The sequence below is a fragment of the Mauremys mutica genome, chromosome 1 (assembly GCF_020497125.1).
Source record: "Mauremys mutica isolate MM-2020 ecotype Southern chromosome 1, ASM2049712v1, whole genome shotgun sequence".
NCBI classification, from domain to species: Eukaryota; Metazoa; Chordata; order Testudines; family Geoemydidae; genus Mauremys; species Mauremys mutica.
The window spans coordinates 256,057,727-256,083,022 of record NC_059072.1 but is presented as its reverse complement, the minus strand read 5'-3'; the positions used below and the strand labels follow the sequence as shown (position 1 = coordinate 256,083,022).

Genomic DNA, 25,296 nt, shown 5'->3' with positions numbered 1-25,296 from the left:
CTGCTGGTAGCCGTTGAAGGTAAAACTGATCTGTAAAAGGTGATGAATGTGATGGTGCTACTGTCTTCTCTTGAGTCCAGGCTGAACAAATGACTCAGCGTGGTGCTGGAGTGCACTTTGAAGGGGTTTTTGGGTGAGACGTTATATCAAGTTTCTGATTTCATGTGATCATTCAAGATCCCACTGGCCAGATTCTGATCTGACAAGTTTTGTTTTTCCTACTTAAATTTACTCTCCAAACTGAGTATCAGAGGGGTAGCCGTGTTGGTTAAACTCCTGTTCTCAGGTATTTATTGTAGCTGGGTGCTCTGTTGGGGTATTCATTCCACCATAGAGGTTGCTGCACTTCCGTGGTGGATAAGATAAACTTTGTGTATAGTTAGAGTCCTACCAAATTCACAGCCATGAAGAACACATCACGGACCGTGAAATCTGGTCTCCCCCCTGTGAAATCTGTTTTTTTGTATACTTTTACCTTATACTATACAGATTTCACAAGGGTGACCAGAGTTTCTTAAATTGGGGGTCCTGACACAAAAGGGAGTTGCAGGGAGGTTGCAAGGTTATTTTAGGTGGCGGTTGTGGTATTGCCCCCCTTACTTCTGCGCTGCCTTCACAGATGGGTGGCCAGAGAGCAGCGGCTGTTGGCCAGGTGTCCAGCTCAGAAGGCAGCACCCTGCCAGCAGCAGTGCAGAAGTAAGGGTGGCAATACCATACCATGGTACTTTTACTCCTGCGCTGCTGCCTTCAGAGCTGGGTGGCCGAAGAGTGGCGGCTGCTGACTGAGGGCCCAGGCAGCACTGCAAAAATAAGGGTGGCAACACCATACCATGCCATCCTTACTTCTGTGCTGCTGCCTGCAGAGCTGGGACCCCGGCCAGCAGTCTCCACTCTCCAGCTGCCCAGTTCTGAAAGTAGCGCAGCTGCTAGCTGTAGCACAGAAATAAGGGTCGCAGTACCACAACTCCCTCTACAATAACCTTGTGACGTCCCCCTCCCCAGCTCCTTTTTCGGTCAGGATCCCTACAATTATAACACTGTGAAATTTCAGATTTAAATAGCTGAAATTATGAAATTTACAATTTTTAAAATGCTATGACCGTGAAATTGACCAAAATGGACCCTGAATTTGGTAGGGCCCTATGGTTCATGATTTATTTTAAATGTGTATAATGTATGGGTCCTATGCGATTAAAAACACTGTATACAAAAAGAACAGGAGTACTTGTGGCACCTTAGAGACTAACAAAGAGTTTATTAGAAGTGAGTGCCCATAGCCAGTTTACAGAAGCAGTTAAAATGATATTGTATCTGACTGTAAACAGTATTTACAGGCTCAGAGTAGGCCCTGTGGTGCCTTTTCTAAGGCAGGAGAATTTCCTCTGGTGATGTTTCATGTTGTTTAAAACTGTGATTTTGGATAGACAAAGGGAACACTAACTTCTTGTCTTGTTTCCTCCTCAGAAGTATTGAGGAGTGTGGGAGCGTACTATTTCATTACCTATAAAAGAGAATGGGAGGGATATTTGCAGAAAGTTGCCAAAATTCTGTTCAGTGACTTGATATGATTTGTTTATGGCTTTATTGACATGTAGATATAAAGTTTATTTTAGCAGGTGAAAAGATCCTGCATGTAGTGTTTCAATGATAAAATTCAAGTTGTATTAATTTTGTTTACTAAAACTGCTTTTAGATGATGACTTGTCATATAGGACTTAATTCAGTAAAAGTCCAATGAGTTTTTTGTTTTTTTTGATGTGTAGAATTTAATAAACTCTTAAGGAACCTTACTGCAGGAAGCGGCGCCTGCCCCCATTAGCCTGGAGCGGCGAACCGCGGTAAACAAACTGGCCCGGTCTGCCAGGGGGCTTACCTTGGCATGCTGCGTGCCAAAGGTTGCCAATCCCTGGTCTAACATTTTTAAAAACAATTTAATTATGTTTTAGATAAAATATTTATCATGGGTATTTTCTATATTTCCTTTCCTGTCATTGCAGATTACCAGGATGTTTGCATATCACTTGTAGATTTTGCTATATAACCAATCCCTGGTGCCGTCTGACTTCTTCAGTAATGTCAAAAATTTAATGTTCATGTGACATCACAGTGGGTTGAAATGTCTCCTTAGCCCTGGTGACTGAGAAGCTTTCCGTAGCAATTGAGTGGACCTGCAATAGTTATGTAGAATTTAAACTTTCGTTAGGAAAAAAGTTTTTATCCCATATGGTTATAAAGAATAGCTTCTGAATCTAAATCAATGCAGTGCTGTCTTCATTAATCCATAGATCAGTACAGTGCCTGTGGTGCTGCTCATAGTTTTGCCAAGCAGCAATGGAATGAAATTAGCAAGCTCATGGTCAGTTTTGCTGCTGTTATTCCTAACCCTGGAGGATCAATGAAACTTACAAGGATCATGTTAATTTCTGTGTTTCAGCTTGGAAAAAGTTATCAGTAAAGACAGGCTTTAGAACTCCATTGCCCACCTCTCAACCCTCTTGGGTTTGGTAGAGGGAGAGAGAGAGAAGCTCTTGAAGCTTATCAGCCAGAAGGGGTTGTACAAGGTGAAGTATTAGGTTTATGGACAGTAGTAAGTATTCAGCATTGTCCGCCTTTTCTAGCAGCTGGACATCTCATTAGGGCAGTGTTCATAATGCCTGTTACAGAAAGGCTAAGTGACTAGCCCAAGGTAACACAGGAAGTTGGTGGAAGAGGGAATTGAACCCAGATTTTATACATCCTAGGCTTGTTCCCTAACAACCAGACTGTCCGTCTTTTTCTTTCATGGAGTGCAGTTGTGGGTTTCCCACTCATCTTTTTTATCTATTTAAAGCAAGCAGGAGTTTTAATTTTGTGTGTGCGCTCTGGACATATTATTTTGCAATGTATCTGTAAACTCCAAATGAAGAAAAAACATAGGGGGTTGGGAGGAAACGAAAAGAAAATTAATTTCTAAATCTGAATTTAGAATGGGACTCTGCTTGTGCTGCAGGTCAGCCATGTCACACCTGCTGGGCTAATGGGACTCTGCTCATCAGGTCTTTTCCAGTAAAATAAAGAACAAGAGGTGCAGGACTCTCTTCCAGTTCACCATAATACAAACCTTTCCAGTATAAAAGTTTTTAAAATTGATAAGAAAGGGCCCAGAAACTGCAGAGGGCTCCTTATATTAATCTTCCTGGGACCAAGGGCAGGCTTTTTGGACTTGTAGCCAGAGCTCACAGAGGAGAAAGCTCAGAATCAGTTTTTCTTTTGAGAAGGCGTATTTTTAAACCAGTGTGCAGACTTTATATTTCTCCAGATGAGCTCCTGAAGGGGGAAGCATGGGAGGAAGCGGAAAAGAAGGGGAGTGAGTCCACTCACAAGTAAATATGTCCTGATTTATACTTCCAAAAAGTTCATACAACCCTGAAGTCTGGGTAAAGAAATGGAAAGTGTGCATTTAAAATAACAATAAACCAAGTAAAGCCACTGTAGCAATCCATGCATTTGCTTCTTCCACATTGTGGCTAAAGCTATGCATGCATAATCAGACTCCTTAGTGCCCACACTGCCATTCGAGGTCAGAAGATCTCTGGTCTGGGAGCATGAGAAAGGTTTCCTTATCAGTGGCTGTTGTGGGAGATTGGTTGGGGGAGTAAAAGCAATGAGTTCTAACTCTGTCACAACATCAGCCCTGCCTGAGGCCATGGAAAACCAATCCCCAGGCAAAGAAGGCACTGGATTACCACTCACCAGGCTCTTCAGGAGGGAGACTTTTCAGTGACTATAGAGAGCTGCCATGGAAACCTTTTAAATAAAAATAAACTTTTTTAAAATAAAAACTCAGAAGGCCTTTGTAGCTCAAAAGGAAACATAAACCCTATTACAAGTCTTGTTACTCTTGATCCAACTGAGAATTGTAAGAGGGATAACCAACTAGATGACTGAATATACCAAGTGGCATCAGAGAGAGCGAAGATACTACAGGAAAACCATCTGTATCCTTCAAGCATGCAGGTTGACTCTATATGATGTGGCTCCCCAAATATGGGACAAGTGGCCAGAAGTCTTGAAGTGTTGGATCAATAATATGTTTACAAAATAAATTAAAAAAGCACAGGTAGTGATATACCCAGCCAAGTTTGCACTTCAGAATTAAATGCAGCTACAGACCCCAGGTTATTGACATTCCTCCTTCCCCCAACCAGCTGAAACACAGAAATATCAAGACTGCAATATAACTGCTTCAGGCTGGGGTAAATCAAGGAATCAAGAAGGCTTAAGATTCTTCTCCATCCTCTTCTTATTGTCTGAGTGTTCCAAAGACAGAGGAACAGGTGTTTTGAACACATTCCTCCAGGAGCCACAGTTCAGAATGGAGGACCTAAATTCCACCAAAGCAGCAATTCCCCAAAGGAAGACTTCAGTTTCTCTAGCAACAGATCTGACGAGTACCTATCTACACATTATTATGTGAATCTCCCATAAGATACATCTCTGCTTCACATGCAACTCACAGTGCTATCAATATGCTGCTTTACCGCCTCTCTAAGGGTGTTTCCCAAAGTGCTAGTTACCGTGTTTTATTTGGGCAGAAAAGGGTTCACGTTTATCAATTCTAAGCTGACCTGCTTATTGGAACACTTTTCCTGCAAAAGGTCGAAAGGAGCCACCATGCAGCCCCGATTCTGTTCTGGAATAACATGGATGTGGCAACCCCACTGGGAGCTAAATGACTCTACGCAATTGATATTACTTATCAAAGTTGTCGTAGATAGCAATCTCTACAGATGTTTATCTCTATCAACGGACGGGTTTTAGAAGCTAGTGGTTACAAGTCACAATGTAATAATATTTTCCAGTGACATCTCTCAGGGTGCTTTTTGCCTTGGATCAGAATGATTGTCTCTTGCACCAATACATGTGTCCTCCCCAGAAGTTCCTTAATTTCTGGGTTCCATCATTCCAACTGTCCCTTATCCTGTTGCTAAGGGGTGTTTGGAGGGCATGGTACCTGAGAAAGGGAGAGAGTTAGTGAAGAAATCTGTGCTAGCCGCAAGAGCAGGGAAACTCATTAAGGGAACAGTTTGATCCAGGGTTTATGGAAGAACAGCTCTCCAATATAGTATCAATTGGCTCAAGATTTGCTGTTTCCCCATGGAAAAATTAGTTTAGGACAAGGTGCTAGTAAATAGTGGTTGAAACTGGGAAAAAATAAAATTATTCTTAGATTATACTAATGAAAGTTCCTGACACACATTTAGCAATTTGATACTAGTTTTGCAGTAATATGGTCTGTTTAATTTTTATTCAAGAAAGTAAGATGAAACAAAGCTTCAGCCTAGAGCTGTGTGCTATTGGCTTAGCTACCTCAAACAGCAACTGAAACATATGAACTTGGGAATTCCCCTTCTTTGATAAGTAAACAAAGGAGAATTCCCAGATTCAGAAGCTGAAGTTTCTGTTTGAGGTAAACTGCCTAACTAACTGCCCAGTCCAGTGCTCTGTCTCTTGGGGGTATGGCTACACTTGCAGCTGTACAGCGCTCCCGCGGCAACGCTTTGAAGTGCGAGAGTGGTTGCAGCGCCAGCACTGGGAGAGAGCTCTCCCAGCGCTGCAGGTACTCCACCTCCCCGTGGGGATTAGCTTACAGCGTGGGGGCACTGTTTACACTGGTGCTTTACAGCGCTGTAACTTGCTGTGCTCAGGGGGGTGTTTTTTCAGACCCCTGAGCGAGAAAGTTGCAGCGCTGTAAAGCGCCAGTGTAGCCAAGGCCTTGATCTGGCTAGCTGGAGTGTAACTGCAACCCAACTCAGTGAGTACAGCGACTCACGTCAAAATATTTCAACATGAGCAAAGATGCAAAACCAATTGACCCAATTCATGGCTATTTTGAGAAAGTTAATGAAGATGGTGCAGAAATTGCAAAGCAAAAGTGAGCAGAAAGGCTGCACGAGGAAACATTTTGAAAAAATGCAGTGGAACAACAAAGACACGAGAACCACTGACGTTAGCTCAATGTACGTGTGTATTAGAATCAGTCTCTGCGAATGGAAATACTGATAATACCTGCATTGCCTTTACTAAGTACATCAAAAGAAAGCTGGATCTAGGTCAGCCAAAGAAAACGAGGAGGAAACTGAACTGAAAGAAAAGGTTTGAAAATTGCAGCATTTTTTTATGTAATATTTTCTTTTCCATTATTGAGGATCCAGGAATGGGCGGGTGAGGTTCTGTGGCCTTCAATGTGCAGGAGGGCAGACTAGATGACCACAGTGGTCCCTTTTGACCTTAAAGTCTATGAATCTGAGCCAACTTTTCAAGCATAGATCAGTTGCCTAAAGCCAGGCAACAAAGCATCCAGTCGAAAGCAGGTAGCAGGTGAACTGTTAGATGCGGTTACTGATGGTTTAAAGGTGGAAGCACACAACAAATTACACGGAAAAGCAGTTAAATTAATACAAGATGGCTGGAGTAATGCGCATAATGACCCAGTGACAATTAATGGTGGCTTATGTATCCACAGTTGATAGTAGAAGCAATAAGAAGACTGGAAAGGACTGTGCTACGCTGGCAAGAGAACCCAAAGCAGTAGTCAATAAACAGTATGGTTGTGGTGTTAAGAACTACCTGACAGACAATAAGAAAAAGATCCGAAGTGATTTGGAACAAGAGGATGAGACTTTGGTTATGTATGGACGTGCACTACATTGCAATTTTACTCTTCATTTGAACAACCCTAAATTAACTTCCTAACCTACTTCTTTATGTAGTCACAATTTGAATATATAACTAAAACTAAGGCCCGGTCTACACTACCGGGGGGGTGGGGGTGGGGTCGAACTAAGGTACGCGAACCTTAGTTCGACTGACTTACCCATCCTGACGCCGCGGGATCGAAGTCCGCGGCTCCAAGGTCGACTCCGCCACCGCCGTTCGCGGTGGTGGAGTTCCAGAGTTGACCGGAGCGCATGGGGAGTTCGAACTATTGCGTCTTGATTAGATGCGATAGTTCGAACTCCGAGAAGTCGAACTCTCTGCGTCGACCCGCGCGGTAAGTATAGACCTACCCTAAGTGTATGTGGTGTACATTGATGACGGTAAGCGCCCCCAGTGATCCACCAGCACTTGCATAACCCTGGAGAAGGGTACCTTTTTCGGTTTATGTACTCACTGGGAAGATGGGGTGGTTGCAGGATAGGGACATATGTCCCATCTGTCACCTCACCACAGTTCAGGAACCCCGTTGCTCCAAATCCATTTTCTGTTTCCTGCATATTGCTGAGAATCGCAGTCTGATGCACCAGCGTATGCTTGATGGCCTGGCACACTCGAATGACAGCAGCCCCTACTGTGAATTTTCCAACTCCAGACTGATTTGCTCACTGACCAATAGCAATCCAGTGTTGCAAGCTTCCAGAATGCAATTGCCACTTGCTTCTCTGCTATCAATGCAGCTCTTGTTATTGCTTTGGTCAGTGAAATGCAGAACAAAGTTAGCACAGCAGTCAATATTTCAGGTGGTGTACTGCATGTATACTATTACTTCATCATACATGGAACGTTGGGCCATATGCCATTTCCTGTGTGGAATGTATGCAGGCTACTCTAGATGTATCTTATGTCTGTGGAAAAGCAAATGCTTATACTGCACAAGCAGTCTTTTAAAAATCAAGCTTTGCGTTTGTGGAGTCCCCTGTTTATGGATCTGATTTTTCAAAACCCTGCATGTGCAATTGCATGCCTACTGCTCACATGTAAACATCATGAGTGTATGCACAAAGCAGATGCGTAGCTGTATGCAAAATCCCCTTGCCTTTCATTGGCTATTTGCACCCACACTTCAGATATTTGAGAGAACTTTTGCAAATCATTGTCCTAGACTTCTAAATCGGAGAAATTAGAAATGACTTGGCTCTCTTTTAGATTGTCATTGTTCTACCCTGCACTTTAATATCTTGTTTTACTGTAGGGTGACCAGATGTCCTGTTTTTAAAGGGACAGTCCCATTTTTTTGGGACTTTTTCTTATATAGGTGTCTATTACCTCCCGACCCCCTGTCCCATTTTTTCACAGTTGCTATCTGGTCACCCTAGTTTATGGTATTAACTATCCCTACTTGCCTCCTTTCAATGCCATACACACTGTTTCCCAACCTGCCATTTTTTCCTGTTTTCACTCCTCTCTCATGAGTATGCTCTGTCCAATTTCACTTGATTGCCTTGAATGTTGCGTCCCTCCAGTCCACATCTTTCTTGCCACATCTTTGTGTTTTTTCCGCAGATGGCAGTAGTCCTGTATTCACACCATGTACAGGGTGGAGTGAGAGTACTATAGAATGGGCAGTGGCATGGGAAACAGACAAGCAGGGAATACTGCTGATTAGATAAGGGGAATGAGACACAGACCACCATTGTAGGAGAGAAAAGGACCAGGCAGCTGAGCCGCAGGCTCAGCCCTAAAATATAGATCTCTAAGGCAAGCCAGTGGCTAGCATGTGAACAATGGTATAGCAGAGTTTGAAATAGTATTCCTCAAATAGAGGGCAGCATTTACTAACCCCCCTCTGGGTTTACTTATTTTGTGAGTTTCTGTTCTTTCCAGGTCATCAATGTGGCGGTGTGTGTGTGTGTGTGTGTGTGTGTGTGTAAGATGAGGCTGCAGACAAGTGGAACAGGTTTTTCTAGGTGTGTCTCAGGTTAGAAACAAATCTCCTGGTTTTTCATTTGACGTTTTAATATTTGGGTAAGATAGATTCTGTCATATTGCTGTCTTTGGCTCATCTCAGACACCATCTATGCATGCTGATTCAATCATGCAGTCTTACCCATCTGAGCACTCAGCACCCCCTGAAAATGGTTTGATAATGTTGACTTTATGCTCATCTTTTTACTGTGTATCTGATTGGCATCTTCCAGGCTGCTAAACATAGTATGAATGCTCATAAAAATACCCTTTTCTTCAGCCTCCAAAAGGTTGAAAAGAAAGAATGTTCACTTGAGTTGTTTGCCAGAACTGTAGTTAAGACACACATTAAAGGAAATTTGTACCATAGTAGTAGTTTATTATTATTATTATTATTTATTATTAATTTTTTTTGCAGCATAGCTATCTGAAATAACTTATCCATGGAATGACTGGAATTTCAGTCTTCTGAACCTAATTCAGTTAGTTATGGCCATCATTCTGGAAAATGACGTAATTTATAACACCAACTGTGTGAGAGTCTGTAGCCAGAGATCGTAAAACAGTTCCACTTTGCTGGAGCTAAGCTTTTGATTTAATCAAAGTTTCCAGCAGCATCCTATTGAATGACTTATTGTTTGGCTTTTCAACCTACTTCTAGGGTTGCTTATTTTTTCCATGATGTTTTCCTAAGTAATTTCGTTCTCTTTTATTTGTCGCATCTGTTGTCATTTTGCTTTTTCACATGAGAGCAACCTATAGGACTTTGGAAAGTTGTCAAAGTCCCTAAGCATTTATTGCACATGCACAGAACAAGAAGAGAATAGATAATAACCTGTTAACTCCTGATACTTTGACTTGGGGGGAGGAAGAGTAGGATTAAATCTAGACGCATATGGCATGTTAGAGGAATTGGTATTACCAGCTCTGTTCCAGGTATCCGGCAGACTTGAAACTCACTTAGTGCTCACATGCAGAAGTTTTCGCAGTGGTGTGTAGACTTTGCTAGCAACTGTATTTGCTCAGGACAAGTCTCACCATAATTGTATCCTGCAGCAGGTCATTCTACACCACTGCAGTGCTAGTCTGGACTGAAAGAGCTGGCAGTGTAGGTGCACCAGTGCAGCTAATCCTCCCAGTGCGATCCCATAATGCTCCTGCAATCACTTCAGTTAGAATTCTGATGTCTCAGAGCGCTTATTTTGCTATCTGCCAAGCTACTTGCAGGGGGAAGCCTAAGTTTTAACTCTCCCAATTTAGCATGTGTGTCTTGTCTACGCTAGACTTTTAAGACGGGTTAGTTAGTATGTGTTAGATAGTTGCATAGTTAAATTCTAATGTCCTTTGAGTGTGTTGCAGACACACCAGCCTTCTTCTGCTACTTCACTTTGTACGCAAACTTGACATTATTTGCTACTACGCATAGTTCTGCTTCTCTTCCCACTTCAAATGAGAGAGCACACTCCCTCAGATGTTGCGGGGCACAGTGGCAGAGTTTGACATTTACAAAGCATCTTGCTGAATGTCCCATTGAACGGTTCTAAGACTCGATGGAAAATTAAGTTCTATCTGGATCTACTCTGTCTGTTTTAGTTAAAATGGGGTTCTTGCCCATGTAGCTTGTTGATGCACAAATAATTTTTTACTCGGGCAGTGTCTACACTACAAGCACTGTCATGGCACAGCTGCAGCACCGCTGCGCTATGCGGCTGTAGTGTAAACGCTTCCTGCAGCGACGGAAGGGGTTTTCCTGTTGCTGTACTAAATCCATCTGTCTCAAGAGGTGGTAGCTAGGTTGACAGAAGAGTTCTTCCATCAACCCCAGTGGTGTCTATACTGGGGGTCAGCTTAACTGTCTCTTGGGATGTGTATTTTTCACACCCCTGAGTGATGTAGCTAGGCTGACCTAACTTTTAGGTGTAGACCAGGCCTCATTGTGACCCCTTGTTCTCCAATGTCACCTCCCTCCACTCTTCAGCATTACCTTAACATCCCACCTAGTCTATCCTATCGTATAGTCCTGGTCTCCTGTTTAATATGTAGCTCCAACAACACATGCTAACTACTCTACTGTGCCCCCCTCCCCCTCCTTTTAGCATTAGAGGCCCTGTTCTGATCACACCACTGACTTCAGATGGAGTTGCATCAGAGTTATATGAGTGTACCGGAGATCAGCCTAACATGTTTCTTGTTTTGGCTCACTAAATGACTGAATATTTTAGCCATTTATGCCTTCATGTTGATTTACATGATGGATGGTAAGAGTTTATAAGTACATAATAGTTTCATGCATTTCCATGAGTTTTTTCTTTTTTGAAATTGTATTTAAATGATATGTTTTCAGTATGACTTCCCTTTCCCCATTAGGGCTTCTTGTGCTTTTGATGTATATCAAAGGATAACCCTGAATCACCTGCAGAAGTCCCATTAATGTCAGTTGTGTCTATGAACCGAGAGCAATATATAGCCTGTAATTTGTAAGATCACTCCTAGGCATGGTAGAATGAATTCAGGATAGTGTTTCAGCCTTAATTCTGAATTTCCTTTGTTGTAAGTGGTAGTGTACATCATAATTGTAACACCCCTACCCCCCCCCCCCAAACCCAACCAAACAAAAAGAAAACACCCCATTGACACTTGTTAGTGTAAGATCATACATGGAGTTATTTTTCCTATATTCCTCTGTCTCTTACCATCTCTAGGTCAGTGCTCATCTTGACATTGACTGGTAGCTGTTTTTTGAAGAAGTACTAGAGATTAACCCATATCAACATTTTCTAAATGGTTTATGTGAATTCAAGTTCTGGGTCTGGTTCTGTTCAATATCTTCATCAATGATTTATAAGTACACACTCTATGCCATTATCTACCTCACTCGATGGTGTTCTTCACCTTCAGCTGGGGTTTTGATATTGGTTTCACCTTCCCTACTATTTTTTTCGAATTATAAAACCTACCAGCTGACAAATCAGAGTTATGGGTTATTTGCTGTTAAGTCTGCAATAGCCAATTGCTCAGGAAAGTCTTCCCTTCTTAGAGGGCAACACTGCCCCCAAATATCCCCTGGACAAATGAATTAGCAGTTCTTTGAGATCCTACAGTTTTTGTGTGTGTTCATTTGGCTGTTTCTGTTCACTGTAATCTGCCAGAGATTTTAATCTGTTCTGAATTTCTCTCTTTCATAAACTGTGGCATAAAATTCCCTGGAGAACTTTTATCACTAGTTATAGGCAGGATCTCAGTTCTCTTAGCTCAGTGTTTCTTGGCATCTTAGTTGAATTTGCCCTGTTCTGGATTGTAAAGTTTGAATGGTTACGTTGCTCCCCAGTGGTTCAGCAGTCCGACACCCTTTCCTTTTAGTCAGTGCCCATAGTGAGCTTCCTTGCCTCAAGAGACTTGTAAAATGCCTTTCATGTGTCTGGTTGCTTTCCAGCTACTACTGTTTTGTCTCTGGTACCGCTGTCATGCAATCCTTCAGCTTTTATCCATCTCAGATCTTGACAAAACTCTGGTAGCTGCTCACTTCTGGAAGAACAGGATCTTGTTAATTTCCTACCTTCACTGGCTGGTTCATGCATCTCATTTTTAAAAACTTTACCATTTACCACATCTTAGTTGTAGTGCTGGAACCTGTTCATAGCTATGAAACTGGACAAGAGCATGCTCATCCCACCTCAGAACATCATCTTTCTGAGTCTACTTGTGCAGTGGCTTTGAGAGACTCCATGCGTGCTGTGCTTTTAGTTTCTGGCACTTTAACAAGGATCTTAATTTTCTTCCTGAACACAGTGAATTCTTCCCATCTGCAAGAAGACTGTTCGGTAACACTTATTTTTGTATTTGTATGATTATTGCTGCATTTTAAAATATCCTTTAAATAGCTTTCCTTTTTCCCTTGCTCTATATTTGTCAGGGCTTATGCATTCCATCTCCTCATAAACCAATCCTGTCCTATGTCAGAAATGTGGAAATAATTTTCGTGTCTCTCCCCCCCCCCCCCAGTTAGTAATCTAAATGTTTTGTTTCAGAAGGTGTAGGAAGTAGCCAGGGGATAGCCAGTTTAGACTTCATGCTGATTAACAGTGAGGAATTTGTTGCAAATCTGAAGGTTGAAGGTAACTTGGGTGAAAGTGATCAGAAATGATAGATGTAATGATTCTAAGGAAAGGAAGGAGCGAGAGCAGCAGATTAAGGGAACAACAGTAAACTATCCCCATTTGAAGGAAAGACTGGAAGAATAGTAAGAGGCCAATATGGCTGTATTAGGAGCTCTTTAATGACCTGACAATCAAAAGAGAATCCTACCAAAAGTGGAAATTTGCGGGATGGAGTACAAAAGAATAGCATAATAGGGACAAAATTAAAAAAGTGAAGGCACAAAATGAGTTACCCCTAGCCAGGGTGATAAAAGCAATAAGAAGAGGTTACAGTACACTGGGAGCAAGAGAGACTAAGTAATCCTGAGGGAATTCTGCACCAAAAAAGTAAAAATCCTGAGCACAGTATTTGAAAATCATGCAAAATTCTGTAAATTTTATTTGTTAATAAATAAATGTGGAGATTCCAGCATGGGAATGGGAAGCACAGGCCACTGGCGGCATGGAGTCAGGAGATGGCCCTGCAATCCCCCCAGCCCCAGGGCAGGGACTTGGTGGTGAGGGTACACCGGACCCTGACACAGCACAAGAGCTGGGCCTGCCTCAGAAACACTCCAGGGCCCTGCCCCTCTGTGCCAGGAGCACCAGATGTGGGCAGGCAGGCTCAGCCTATCTGGATCCAAGTGTGCAGGGGCTTAGTGTGGGTGGAATCCAGGTGTGGGGTGAGATGGTTCTGGGTGGGGCAGTCTGGGTGTGGGCAGCTCAGTGGGGGGTCCAGATGCTGCGTGGAATCTGGATGCACAAGGGTTCATTGGGGATTTCAAGTGCAAAGGCAGTAGGACTCTGCAGGGGGTTCTAGGTGATGGTAGTTGGGGCTCAGCAGGAGGGCTCTGAGTTTGGGGGCATGAGGGTCAGCAGGGGGGGTCTGGGCAGGTTCAGTGGGGGGCGTCGTGGGTTCTGGGGCTTGGTGAGGTGGGGGTCTGGGTGCAGCTGGTTGGGGCTCAGTAGGGTGAGGGTCCAAGTGCAGGGAGCTTGTCAGGTTGGCCGGGGGGTGAGGCTCATCAGAGTGTGGGTTTGATGGGCCTGCTTAACAGGAGAGCCCCAGCTGCTGCCGGGACACCCTATACCAGGCTCCCACTCTCCCACACAATTCCCCTATACCCTTGATTTCCCCTTTCTCTATCCCCACTGCACCCTATCCCCCCTCACTCCCACATCACCGTCCTCCTGCCCTATCCCACCCTCTTTCCTTGCCACTCCCTCTTCCCCCCCACCTGGCCCCTCTTATCCTGCCCCACCGCGGGCACTCACTGTTGTACAGAAAACAGGATGGCTCCCAACACACAGAGGAGGAGCATGACTGGTGCTAGGACCCAAGAGGCAGTGTCCAACTTCAGAATCAGTGGAGCCAAGCAGCGCCCTCCTTCAGCTGGGCATCTCTGCATTTGCAGAAATGGTGTGGGGGAAGGGCGGGGGGAGCCAATGGCATGTGACCCCGCATTCCCCCCCGCCTCACCTTTATGGGGGGGCAATATCCCACCCCCAAACTACACCTCCCCATCCCTACCCCCACCCCCACATGGCTTCCCTTTCTTTCCTTGTCTCTTTCTGCAGGGAAGCAAATGAATTCTGCACACGCGCAGTGGCACAGAATCCGCCTACATGTAACTACAGTGTAACAGGATCAGGACTCACCACCGCTGGCGCCTCCTGCTGGTTGCTCCAGGAATTAGCTCTTGTCAGCTGTGGAGCGCCCTCTGTGCGTGGGGTGTCACTCATTGTCTGCTCTGCTGATTTGGGAACCGCATTGCTCCCCGCTTGGCAGTGTCCGCTTCAGGACACTGCCCTCTGGCAGCTCCCACTACTCCATTCTCACCCCTTCCGGGGTGGGGTGGGTAATGACAGTCCTTTGGCTTGCACCTGCCTTAGTGGCCAACTCCAACCCCAAAGTCTAGCCCCTCACCTCAGGGCAAGTTGCAGTCTGTCTCAGCCACACTCCTCTGTGGCCAGGTGCAGTGCAAGTGGGGGGACCCGGGCCCACCCGCAACTCCGGTCCCAACCCAGGGACCCTCTAGCGGCAGCCTCTCTCTGCCCTCCTCTCCCCTCTTGTCTGCCTATCTTCCCTGGGCCACTTCCTCTTTGGCCCCGTGCACCTTGTCGACCCTTTTTAGTAGGGGCCGCAGCCTGGCAGGTAACTGGGCCGGAGCTCTCCTCTACTCCTCAGAGCCTGCCCAGCACTGCTCTGCTCTGCTCTGTCCAAGGTGCTACCTCCTTACCTCAAGAGCCAGTCAGGGCAGTCTCTCCCTTGTTAGTCAGGGAGAGACTGCCCTCTCCTTTGCTAGGCACCCTTTATATAGGGCCCAGCCCAGCCCCGATTCCCTGCCTCTTTCTTTGCCCTGATTGGCTCTCCACAGGCCTTTGCTGATTGGCTGCTGGTCTGCGCGGCCTCTCTGGCCTGTTCCAGCCCTTTTTCTCATGGAGTGGGCTACACAAGGAAAATGTAGGTCCTCTGCTTAGGTAAGGAAGGAGAGTTAATAACTGATGACATCAAGGAGGCTGTGGTGCTTAATGCCTTTTTTTGCTTCAGTCTTCACTAAAAAGTTTAATCATTACCAGACACTCGTCAGAAAAAACAAGAGGGAAGAAGTGCAAGCCAAAATAGGGAAAGACCAGATTAAAGAATATTTAGATAAATTAGATGTACTCAAGTTGGCAGAGCCTGATTAAGTTCATCCTCGGGTACTTAATTAACTAGCTGAAGCAATCTCAGAACTGTTAGCAACCATATTTGAGAACTCATTGAGTGTGAGTGCGATCCCAGAGGACTGAAAAAGGGAAAACCATAATACCTACCTTTAAGAAGGTGAAAAAGGTTACCCAGGGAATTTTAGACCAGCCAGCCTAACTTCAATACCTGGAAAGATTCTAGAACAAATTATTAAACAGTCAATTTGTAAGCTCCTAGAGGATGATAGAGTAACAAAACGTAGCCAAAATGGATTTGTCAAGAGAAAATCATGCCGAATGAACCTAATGTACTTCTTTGACAGTGTTACTGGCCTAGTGGATGGGGGGAGAAGCAGTTGATGTGATATCTTGATTTTAGTGAGATTTTTGATATAGTCCAACATGATATTCTCATAAGCAAACTAGATGAAATTACTATACAGTGGATGCACAACTGGTTTAAAAAACCATACTCAGTAGTTATCAATAGTTCGCTGTCAACCTGGAAAGGCCTATCTAGTGGGATCCCTCAGGTGCCAACTCCTGGGTTTGGTACTATTCAATATTTTCTTTGAATGGATAACAGAGTGGAGAGCAAAATTTGTGGCTGATGCCAAGCTGGGAGGGGTTGCAAGCACTTTGGAGGACAGGATTAGAATTCAGAACAGCCTTGACAAATCAGAGAACTGGTCTGAAATCGCAAGATGAAATTCAATAAAGAAAAGTGCAAATACTTAGGAAGGAAAAATCAAATGCACAACTACAAAATGGAGGATAACTAGTTAGGCAGTAGTACTGCTAAAAAGGATCTGGAGGTTATAGTGGATCGCAAACTGAATATAAATCAACAATGTGGTGCAATTGGAGGGGAAAAAACCAGTGTCATTCTGGGATATATTAACAGGCGTGTCATACGTAAAACATGGGAGGTAATTGTCCTGCTCTACTCAACACTGGTGAAGGCTCAGCTGGAGTACTCTGTCCAATTTTAGGTGCCACACTTTAGGAAAGCTGTGAACAAATTGGAGAGAGTGCAAAGGAGAGAAACAACCGGATAAAAGATTTTGAAAACCTGATCCATGAGGAAAGGTTAAAAAAAAACCCCAAGTGAGCATATTTAGTCTTGAGAAAAGAAAATGGAGGGAGGGGGATCTGATAAGACTTCATATGTGTTAAGGGCTGTGATAAAGAGGATGGTGATCAGTTGTTCTTCATGTCTGTGGAAGGTAGGACAAGAAGTAATGGGCTTAATTTGCAGAAAGGGAGATTTAGTTTAGATATTAGAAAATTTTTCTAACTTTAAGGATAGTTAAGTACCTGAATAGGCTTCCAAGGAAGGTTTTGGAATCTCTGTCAATGAAGGTTTTTAAGAACAGGTTAGATAAACATCTGTGAGGGATGGTCTAGGTTTACTTGGTCATGTGTCCCTGCAGGACTAGGTGATCTCTCGAGGTCTCTTCCAGCCCTACTTTTCTATGATTCTATGAACAGAATTACCTTACTGTATAATTTTTCTTGTTTCCACAGTTGTTGATACATTGAAAGACATCTTAATGTATAATAAAATTACTTGGGGTCAGGATGTGAGCCTCTTACTCAAATTGGGAGGCGGAGTTACCCGCATGAGAAGCTGTATTGAAGTTAATGGGACTGCTTGCATGTGTAATTACCCACCAGTGTAAGTAAGGGGCTCACATTTATTCTGCTGAAGGTATTTATGTGACCCTCACTATTGCAATATATGAGTTCCTCACAGACTTGAATGTGTTTATCCTCACAACACCTCTGTGAAGTAGGAAAGTGTTTTTTATCCCATTTTACAGATGGGGAAGTGAGGTACAAAGAGACTGTGACTTGCTTAAGGTCACACATGAAATCTGTGGCCACAGTCCGACTCTGATCCATTATGGCAAATATTTTGTTCCTGTGTTTGAGGTGTGAATATGTAACTACTCTTAGTTTAGTTGATATGTTCCCATTCTTTGCATTGTGTAACAAATCTAAAATTAATTTTTTAAAAGCCCCCCAAAATGAGACAACTTCTTGTTTGTCTTTTTTTTTTTTTTAAACCATTCTTCCTAATTGTTGGTTTCCTAAAACATAGCTTTAAAGTTTCCTCTTATGTCCATAGCAGAATCTGTATTCTGACTCCTGGCCCTTATAAAAGTATGGTGAGTTTTTCCTCAGTTCAGCCACTAATGAACAATAGTTTATATTGCAGAAACAGCATGTACATACATGATTGGGCATATATTTATATTCAGGACGAGCATGCTGAACTGAATGAGCAAGAAGACTATTTTCTCTCATTGCTGGAGACCAGCTGGGTGGTTTGTTTCTCTAATCTTAAGAGTTTATGATTGACAGAGTCCAGTCATATGTTTTGATTTGTGTTACAGTTATATCTGGTCTGTTTGAGGTAACATGATTCTTTTTATGAGCACAAATTTTTGTACCTGTGTTTAAAAAATGGCTTTGTAATTGTTTCTGTTCTTGTGTGTATTTGTTTTGCATTAACCCCCCCCCCTTGTTTTCCAACTTTATTTAGACATTTGTTTTATAACATTATCCAGACTGTGGAAGAAATCTTGATTTTTTTTTTTTTTTTTAATAAAATATATCTGTTCTATCAGACATTATCTCTGGGAAGCTGCCTGTGACTGATTCATACTGCTTTATGCTTTCAGATTGGAAATAGGGTCATGAAAATTTCACAGAAATCGTCTTGCTTTTTAGACATAGAATTAATTCTGACATTAATTACCAGAGACAGAGGGAGTGCTCTTGGCCCCACAGTTGTACCCAGGAGAAGCCCAGTGTATAACAAAGACCTCTAAATTTCAGACCTGTCTTCCCTTCTGTCGGGGGTGTGTGTGTGTGGGGTTCTCCTTCAATCAGGATAATGTTCATACTCCTCTCCAATTATTCCAGTTGCTTCCCCCAACCTTCTTGCATTACCTCAGTCGTGTCTGGATTGAGTTTTAGCCAGCTTGCTGTCATTCAGACTCTGAACTTGTACAGACACTGGGTCATTTATTTCACTGTGTTGGCAGGATTGGAGTGATACAGGCATACATGGTTATTGTCAACATGCTGAAGGCATTATAGCCTGTGTATCCATGCTAACCCTTCCAATGGCCTTTTATACATGTTAAACGGGATGGCTGACAAGATGGAACCCTGTGGGTACTCAACATGGGAAAAACTTTGGGGCAGATGATCAATTCCCCAAAACTACCTTCTGGGACCTTACATTCAAATGAATACACCTACTCAAGAGGGACTCCATTCACACCTGCCAGATGATAAATTTAGAAGAACGAGCATGAAGACTTAATCTAATTTCAGATGAGAATAATCAGACAGTGCTACCAGTTCAATTTCTGTCCCAGACCCAGGCCTACAAACCTGAGAGAGAGTCTGAGGACACCAGATTTGCCCTGCTATAATCTTTTTCCTCCAGCTTATCCCAACAAGGCAAATTGAACACAGGTGGGTTGCTAGCAACATTACCAGCATCAAGAGATGATTTCTTGAGCAGAGGTCTCACAACATCTTTAATAAAAAGCGACTGATATTCTCATCCCTTTTCCTCCTGTAACTCAGTACCTTTGACAAACTGGCCACTTCTGTTGAGGAGCCTCAGTATTTGGGAGTCCAAGTTTAGGTGCCTAGGTTTGAAAAAATTGGCCTGGAGTTTTATTAAATAGGATTCTGTATCTAATACTAATTACAATGTTGGTCGTTAGCCACCATGTGCTTTTAAGTGTTTGTGCCATGCAGTGGCTGAAGATAACATTGATGTTAAGGTGGCAGCCTGTGTTTAGCAAAAGACTTACTGACAAGTTTAATAGTAACATACACATGCTGCATTCTCTGTCAGCATAGGTGTTTTTATCACTTATGCGGCCAAGACAGCACATTCATTCTCTGGGCTAGAGACAAGATTTTATATCTCTCTCAAGGGACTTGCTGCTGTTTTTTTTGTGCAAAGAAGCACTAACAGTCTCCAAAAGTCCAGCTGTGGGTGAGTTGCTGTGATCTTTTAGTGGAGGGTAGAGGGAAGTACTGGAGTAGGAAGGACCTTTCTTCCCTGTTCTCAATGTGTTGGGAAAATGTATACTTACTAAATTAAGTGCCTAGTTTTGATCCCCAGTACATGCAGTTGTTACATGAGTGAGAACGTCATCAAAACAGATACACACCCAGGTCCAAACACTCCATTTAAAGGTGGGACGAAAAAGGAAAGAGATCTCAATATCTTCAATTTAATGCATCAAAATACTGTAATTTACTGCATTTCTGCTCTACTTCCAACAACTTCTCTCTTCCCCCCATTTTCAACCTTTTTCCAGTGGACCAAAACCTAAAGTAGGATCCATGCCTGTATCTTTAGGAACGAGAAGTACCTTTGACTTCTAATAGTATTCCTTACACTCCACCACTATAATGTTCATATTTTTATCTTGGTGTCAGACAGGTTGACAGGATTTGTGTATTTTGTTAACGTATTGAGACAGAAAACATCAACTGTACCTGGAGCGTTATGCATGACAGCTGTCTTAGTGTGGTCCAAGGTGAAATAGACAGTCACGATGTGGCACAATGCCTGTTTACAAAAGCATAAGAAATACATGATAGAAATGTCATTTATTTTGTTCTCTATTTCTAGAGAAAGTTTGTGAAGCAAGATGATGTGGTAACCGTTGTTTGATCAGAATGTTGTCCTCATGGAGTGAAGGCCATTTTAGGTCTGATCACTTGTCTGTCCAAAGGAAATCAGATTATTTTTTAAAAGACTGAATCAATTTTAAGATTCTCTTGTATAAATGTTGTATCACTGATATGTGTGCAGTCATGCCACCATGTTATAAGCTAAACAATGTGAGGCTGAGTCATTGCTCTGCTAGGAGACCTCCAAGGCACACCTGGGTGTGCTGCAAGACATGGAATTAATGATTCTGCATGTGGCATTCTTTCCATTGAGTCAATATTAAACTAATTCCACAGCGTGGTGTTAGGCGGCTCTGAGCTGCTCAAGACACTGATTTTTCAGATGAGATCTAAAACTGAGGTCCTACCACTTTCACAAATTAAACATTCAGTGCACACGTTTTTGTTTGCAAGAGGAGGATTCTTAGGCCTAGTGTTCTAGTCAAATTACAACTCCGGCAATTGCATTCTGACAACCACATTCCACTGGAAAAAATATCCTTTAACTCTTGCCTTAAATAATTTTGTAGTGTTGTTGCAAACTGTTAAGTGTTTACGGTATTTTACCGTAGCTACATTTCAGAGGTGGATGAGATTATCCCTGTGGGCACTATTTTAAATTTATAAAGCAATTTGCAATGCATCTGGATTAAGGTGTGACTCTGTTTGTTTATTATAATTAGCCGAGCAGGTAGGTGCTTGAAGATGCTGAGGCTTTTTCATGTGAAAGTACAAATGCAGTTGCATTCTCAAACCTTTCTTCACTTTTTTTTTTAATCTTATGTCTCCTTTGCTTCTTCCAACAACTCTAAGCCTAGTAAGACTTGAAATATTCTTGAAAGATTGTTTCAGTTTTAGGTTTCAAAGAAAGTCTACTAAGAACTCACTTTAAAATACCAAGAAAGCCCTCCTGCAAACCTGACAATGCCATTTTAAGGGCCTAGCTGCAAACAAAGATTCAGAAAACCTAGGCAGTTGTATTGTCTGTGTCTGAGAGGGGAATCTGATGCTACCTGAAGTCTGCCCAAATTACATTTTCTGGAGCCATCCATGCTGGAGTTCACAAATGCAAGTTGTAAAGCGTGCCTTCAATACTTTCACTAATGTTAAAATTTGACCTGGGGTTTGCCACCCTTTATGCAATAAAATATAACTTAGCATTTAAACCTGCAAATATGTGCCACATAATTGATATAGCTAGTAGAATCCTAATGCTAAAGACAGTTGGAAAAGTAGCTTGGGTTTTGGCAATGTGAATTACTGAAATCAAAGTGATTTAAATTGCCAATTTTAATCATGATTTGAATCAGCAATCAGGAAACCTTCATTTAAATCATCGATTTTATTTGTACTTTTTAGTTACTTTCCTTAAAAAAGGGTTGATTCTCATTGGCTGGTAACCATTAAATCATGTGATTTGCAATTAAATATAACTTTTACACTAAATTTGGTGCTACTTTTTGTTTAACAAGGATGATAAACTAGTTATACAGATTTAAGCAATTACATCTCTTATATTTATTCAGATTCTTAATTTTTCAATTTTTGATTGTAAGAAAATGGTGAATGCATTTCTTATTTACTAGATAATTTTCTACTTGTGATTCATGTCAAACTCAATGAAAATGCATAAAATCATTTAGTTTTTTAATTGATTAAAACCATCTTAAATGTGCTGATAAGAAAAAAATTTATGTATCAAAACATCTTTGCCGTTTAAAACTACTGTAATTGTTTATTAAACAAAGGAAGCATTATCCATAACTAGTGAGTTGAACTGGTTGTTTCTGGTCACCATGCTTTTCAAGATTTCAGTAGATGTCATCCTCTCAGGCCTCATTTTGATTTATAGATTGGAAGAGGAGAGCAAGCATTCCTGCTTTTTCAACTCCCAGTTGATTTCTAATGTTTAAAGAACTAGTAATTGAACTGAATATTTGAATCAACTGAAATGAAGGAAACATTCTTTCTGCACCTGCAGAAGAGGCTACTGCTGTCAAAAGCTGGCTTAGCACGTCAACAAACTCTGGTTCCAGATGCATGTTGTAATGCTTCTTGGGGCACCCAGGGCTGAGAGTGACCTTGTTGCCACCACCCACCAGTGTGAGAGGGTTTTACCTGTGCCAGCTGAGTGTTAGCTCATTACACAACCAGTCACTCAAGCACTCTTTCTGGGCTGTACCAGCCCTGCCTTTTCACTGCAGGTTGACAACCAAGGAAGGCTTCCCAGTCCTGGAACCCCTTCAAAGTGTCCCCTTGTGATGTCCAGCCTCCAGTCACTGGATGGACCCATAGAAATTCCAGATCCTATATTTCCAAAAATCCCAGTTTTACCTTAAACTACCACTCCTGCATACACCTAGCACTTGAGTTCAATTACATTCAAATATAGGGGGATTTAATCAAGAAAGAATGGAGATTCAAAACAAATGTGATTGATAAATACAAATGGTTACATACAGAACAAAATAATAAAATGTGAACTAGGGCCTATATGTATTAATAGTTATCTTCCCTATCTAATAAAGTGGATTCTCACCCCCAAAGTTCAGTCTTTTGCAGTGCTTGCTTGCCCTAAGGAGTTTCATGAAGCACTCCCACTCATTAAGGTATTTCCTCAGTAGATGGATCTGTAGTGTCTTTCTCCATCTTGTGATATCCTGAAGTAGTTTTGTCTTCTATTCACACAGAGGGATCCCCTCACTGTCATGTTATCCTTCTCAAGTGGTGTTGATGTTGATGGTTTCTTTGCTGGTTTTCATTGACTTTTCTGGGGTGGTGCAAAGGTAGACAGTTGAGCAATCCATTAGATAATTGGCTAGCCAGGGAGAGGTGACAATTCAAATGGGCCATCACTGAGCCATTATTCCCTGGTGACTCACCTTCACTCCAAGACCATAAGGGCATAATTTTCAGTATGGTCCTATTATTCCTTAAATATTACTCATACATACCTCTCACAATGACTGAGTATTGATAAGGTACAACCTTTCAGTAGAGACCTCAAATGCTGCCCTTTGTGGATAAATACCATGGAAGTGATGTATTAGGTGTAGTGAGTTTGTCAGGTCTAAGACAGGAGTTGCTTGGAAAGAATGGTGAACCCTTTGCCAGTTGTCACCATGGGCCTCTTTGTCACCAGTGACGACTTCTAGTTCAGTGGTTTGACTTCCTTTAAAGTTTGGCAGCAAACATGTACTGCTTAATTTTTTTTTTGTATTTAATTTGTTATTTTAATACAGTATAATAATTTTAAGCCTTAACATGAGTTGTGAATTTCAAATTTAATTTTAAATAGGTTTATTTAATTTAAACTTTTTTTAAATCAGATTTTTTTATTTTTATGTGCTTATTTAAATCATTCATTTTTATCCACCCTGCGACTGGAAGGGCTTTAACAGAGAATTTTCAGATGGCTTTAAAAAAAATGAAATTTCTCACCTCACTACAGTACCTCTTGAATTTTTGTTTAGTGTGTACCAATATGTACATTTTGTCTACGTAGTCTGTATTTGTATTGCCTACTCCTGTAGATTTCTTAAAGATGTATTACTAAATATTGGAATTAAAACTGTTTAGGTTTTGCAATGCGTTAATGCAATGAAGTTTTACCTCTGAAGAACTGGATTTATATCTGGGTGAGATTTTATCCTAGGTTCTCTCCCCCCCTCCCCATCTGATGTTTGCACACATGAAACAATGTTACATTTTAATACTAATTTTTTTTTTTAGCTACAAAACCATGTGGCACTCCTACGCTGAATCTGCCTGGCCTCCCAGTCACATATAACTCCTCTTTTTTTTTCTTCTTTTAAAAAAAAGTCTTATGAGTCTCAACTTCTTGCAGCTAATTAGCAGATGTGGGTGGGAGCGGTGTTCCTCATGTCATATCCCAGCAAATTGTCGTCACCATCTCTTCTTTCCCCTGTCTCTGTTCCTGTTGTCTTGGTTCCCTTTTTTCCTTGTCTGTCTGCCTCTTTTTTTTGTTTTTGTTTTCCCTTCTGGGCTGCTCAAGGTTATGCGCTGTTCAGGGTGGGAGCTGTCACTTGTTGGCTAAAAGAGGCCAGCTACGTTTGTGTTCTCAAAGGCTGCTGTGAATGGTAGGGGAAGAAAGAGAAGCTTGGGCAGAGGGACTTCTGTCCTAGGCTACAGTCTTGCACACCTGGTCTGCTCCCAAGGCAGGACGCATTAGTGGCATCTGCAGGAGCAGAGTCAGAACAAAAAGTGGCTTTCAGGGAGCCACCAAGACAGCTGGTCCAAGAAAAAAAAAAAAAAAGGCAGGGAGTGGGGAAGGAATAGGAATTCTGGGAGGGGCTGAGAGGGATTTTTTTCTTGGTGGCTTTTTATCAGTATCACCATTTTCAAACATTCAGGTATTTTTTCCCCAGCAGCTCCAGCCTAGCTGCTGCTTTAGTTTCAGCCACCAGAACATATTTGCAATGTGGAGAGGAAAATAATGAAAAGGACAGGTCACTCAGAACAATCTGGGTCCCCTTGTAAATGGGCCCAAGCAAATGATGATGATGTGGTTTTTTTTGTATTGCCAAATGTAAAGTCAGACATCTAGGAACAAAGATTGCAGGCTTTACTTACAGGAGTGGGGAACTCTTTCTTGGGAAGCAGAGAGTTTGCATAAGGGTCGGGAGTCATGATAGATAATTAGCTGAATGAGAGAGCCACAGCATTGCACTGGGCAAAACGGGCAGATGTGATCCGTAGCTGTATAAATGGGAATACTGATTAGGAAATAGAGGATATTTTACATCTGTATTTAACACTGGTACAATTGCTATTGGAATACTGTGTTCAGGGTGGATTTGATTTAAATCAAGTTGATTTAAATCATTAGTCAGGAAGACTTGATTTAATCATGAATTTCTACATAAAAGTACATTCTTGTTGATTGTTATAACCTCAATACATATTCTTCAGAACTCAGAGATAGATGTAGGTTTCATTTTTAGAAGGTACACACTATACATTTTTAAAGTGATTTATTTTTAAAACTTTTTTCAGATTAGTTTTACAGCTATATCAGAAAATGAATGATTGTTTGATTATTTCATTTACCAAAGGTAATTGAAGCAGATACTTA

The 25,296-nt window shown here is 42.0% G+C and overlaps 1 protein-coding gene across 3 annotated transcripts in view; it reads left to right on the top strand.

Annotated features, from left to right (window-relative positions):
• The window catches only part of ARHGEF7 (Rho guanine nucleotide exchange factor 7), a 194,661-nt gene that overhangs the window by 28,203 nt on the left and 141,162 nt on the right, over positions 1–25,296 (top strand). The gene's annotated exons all lie outside the window — the stretch shown is intronic.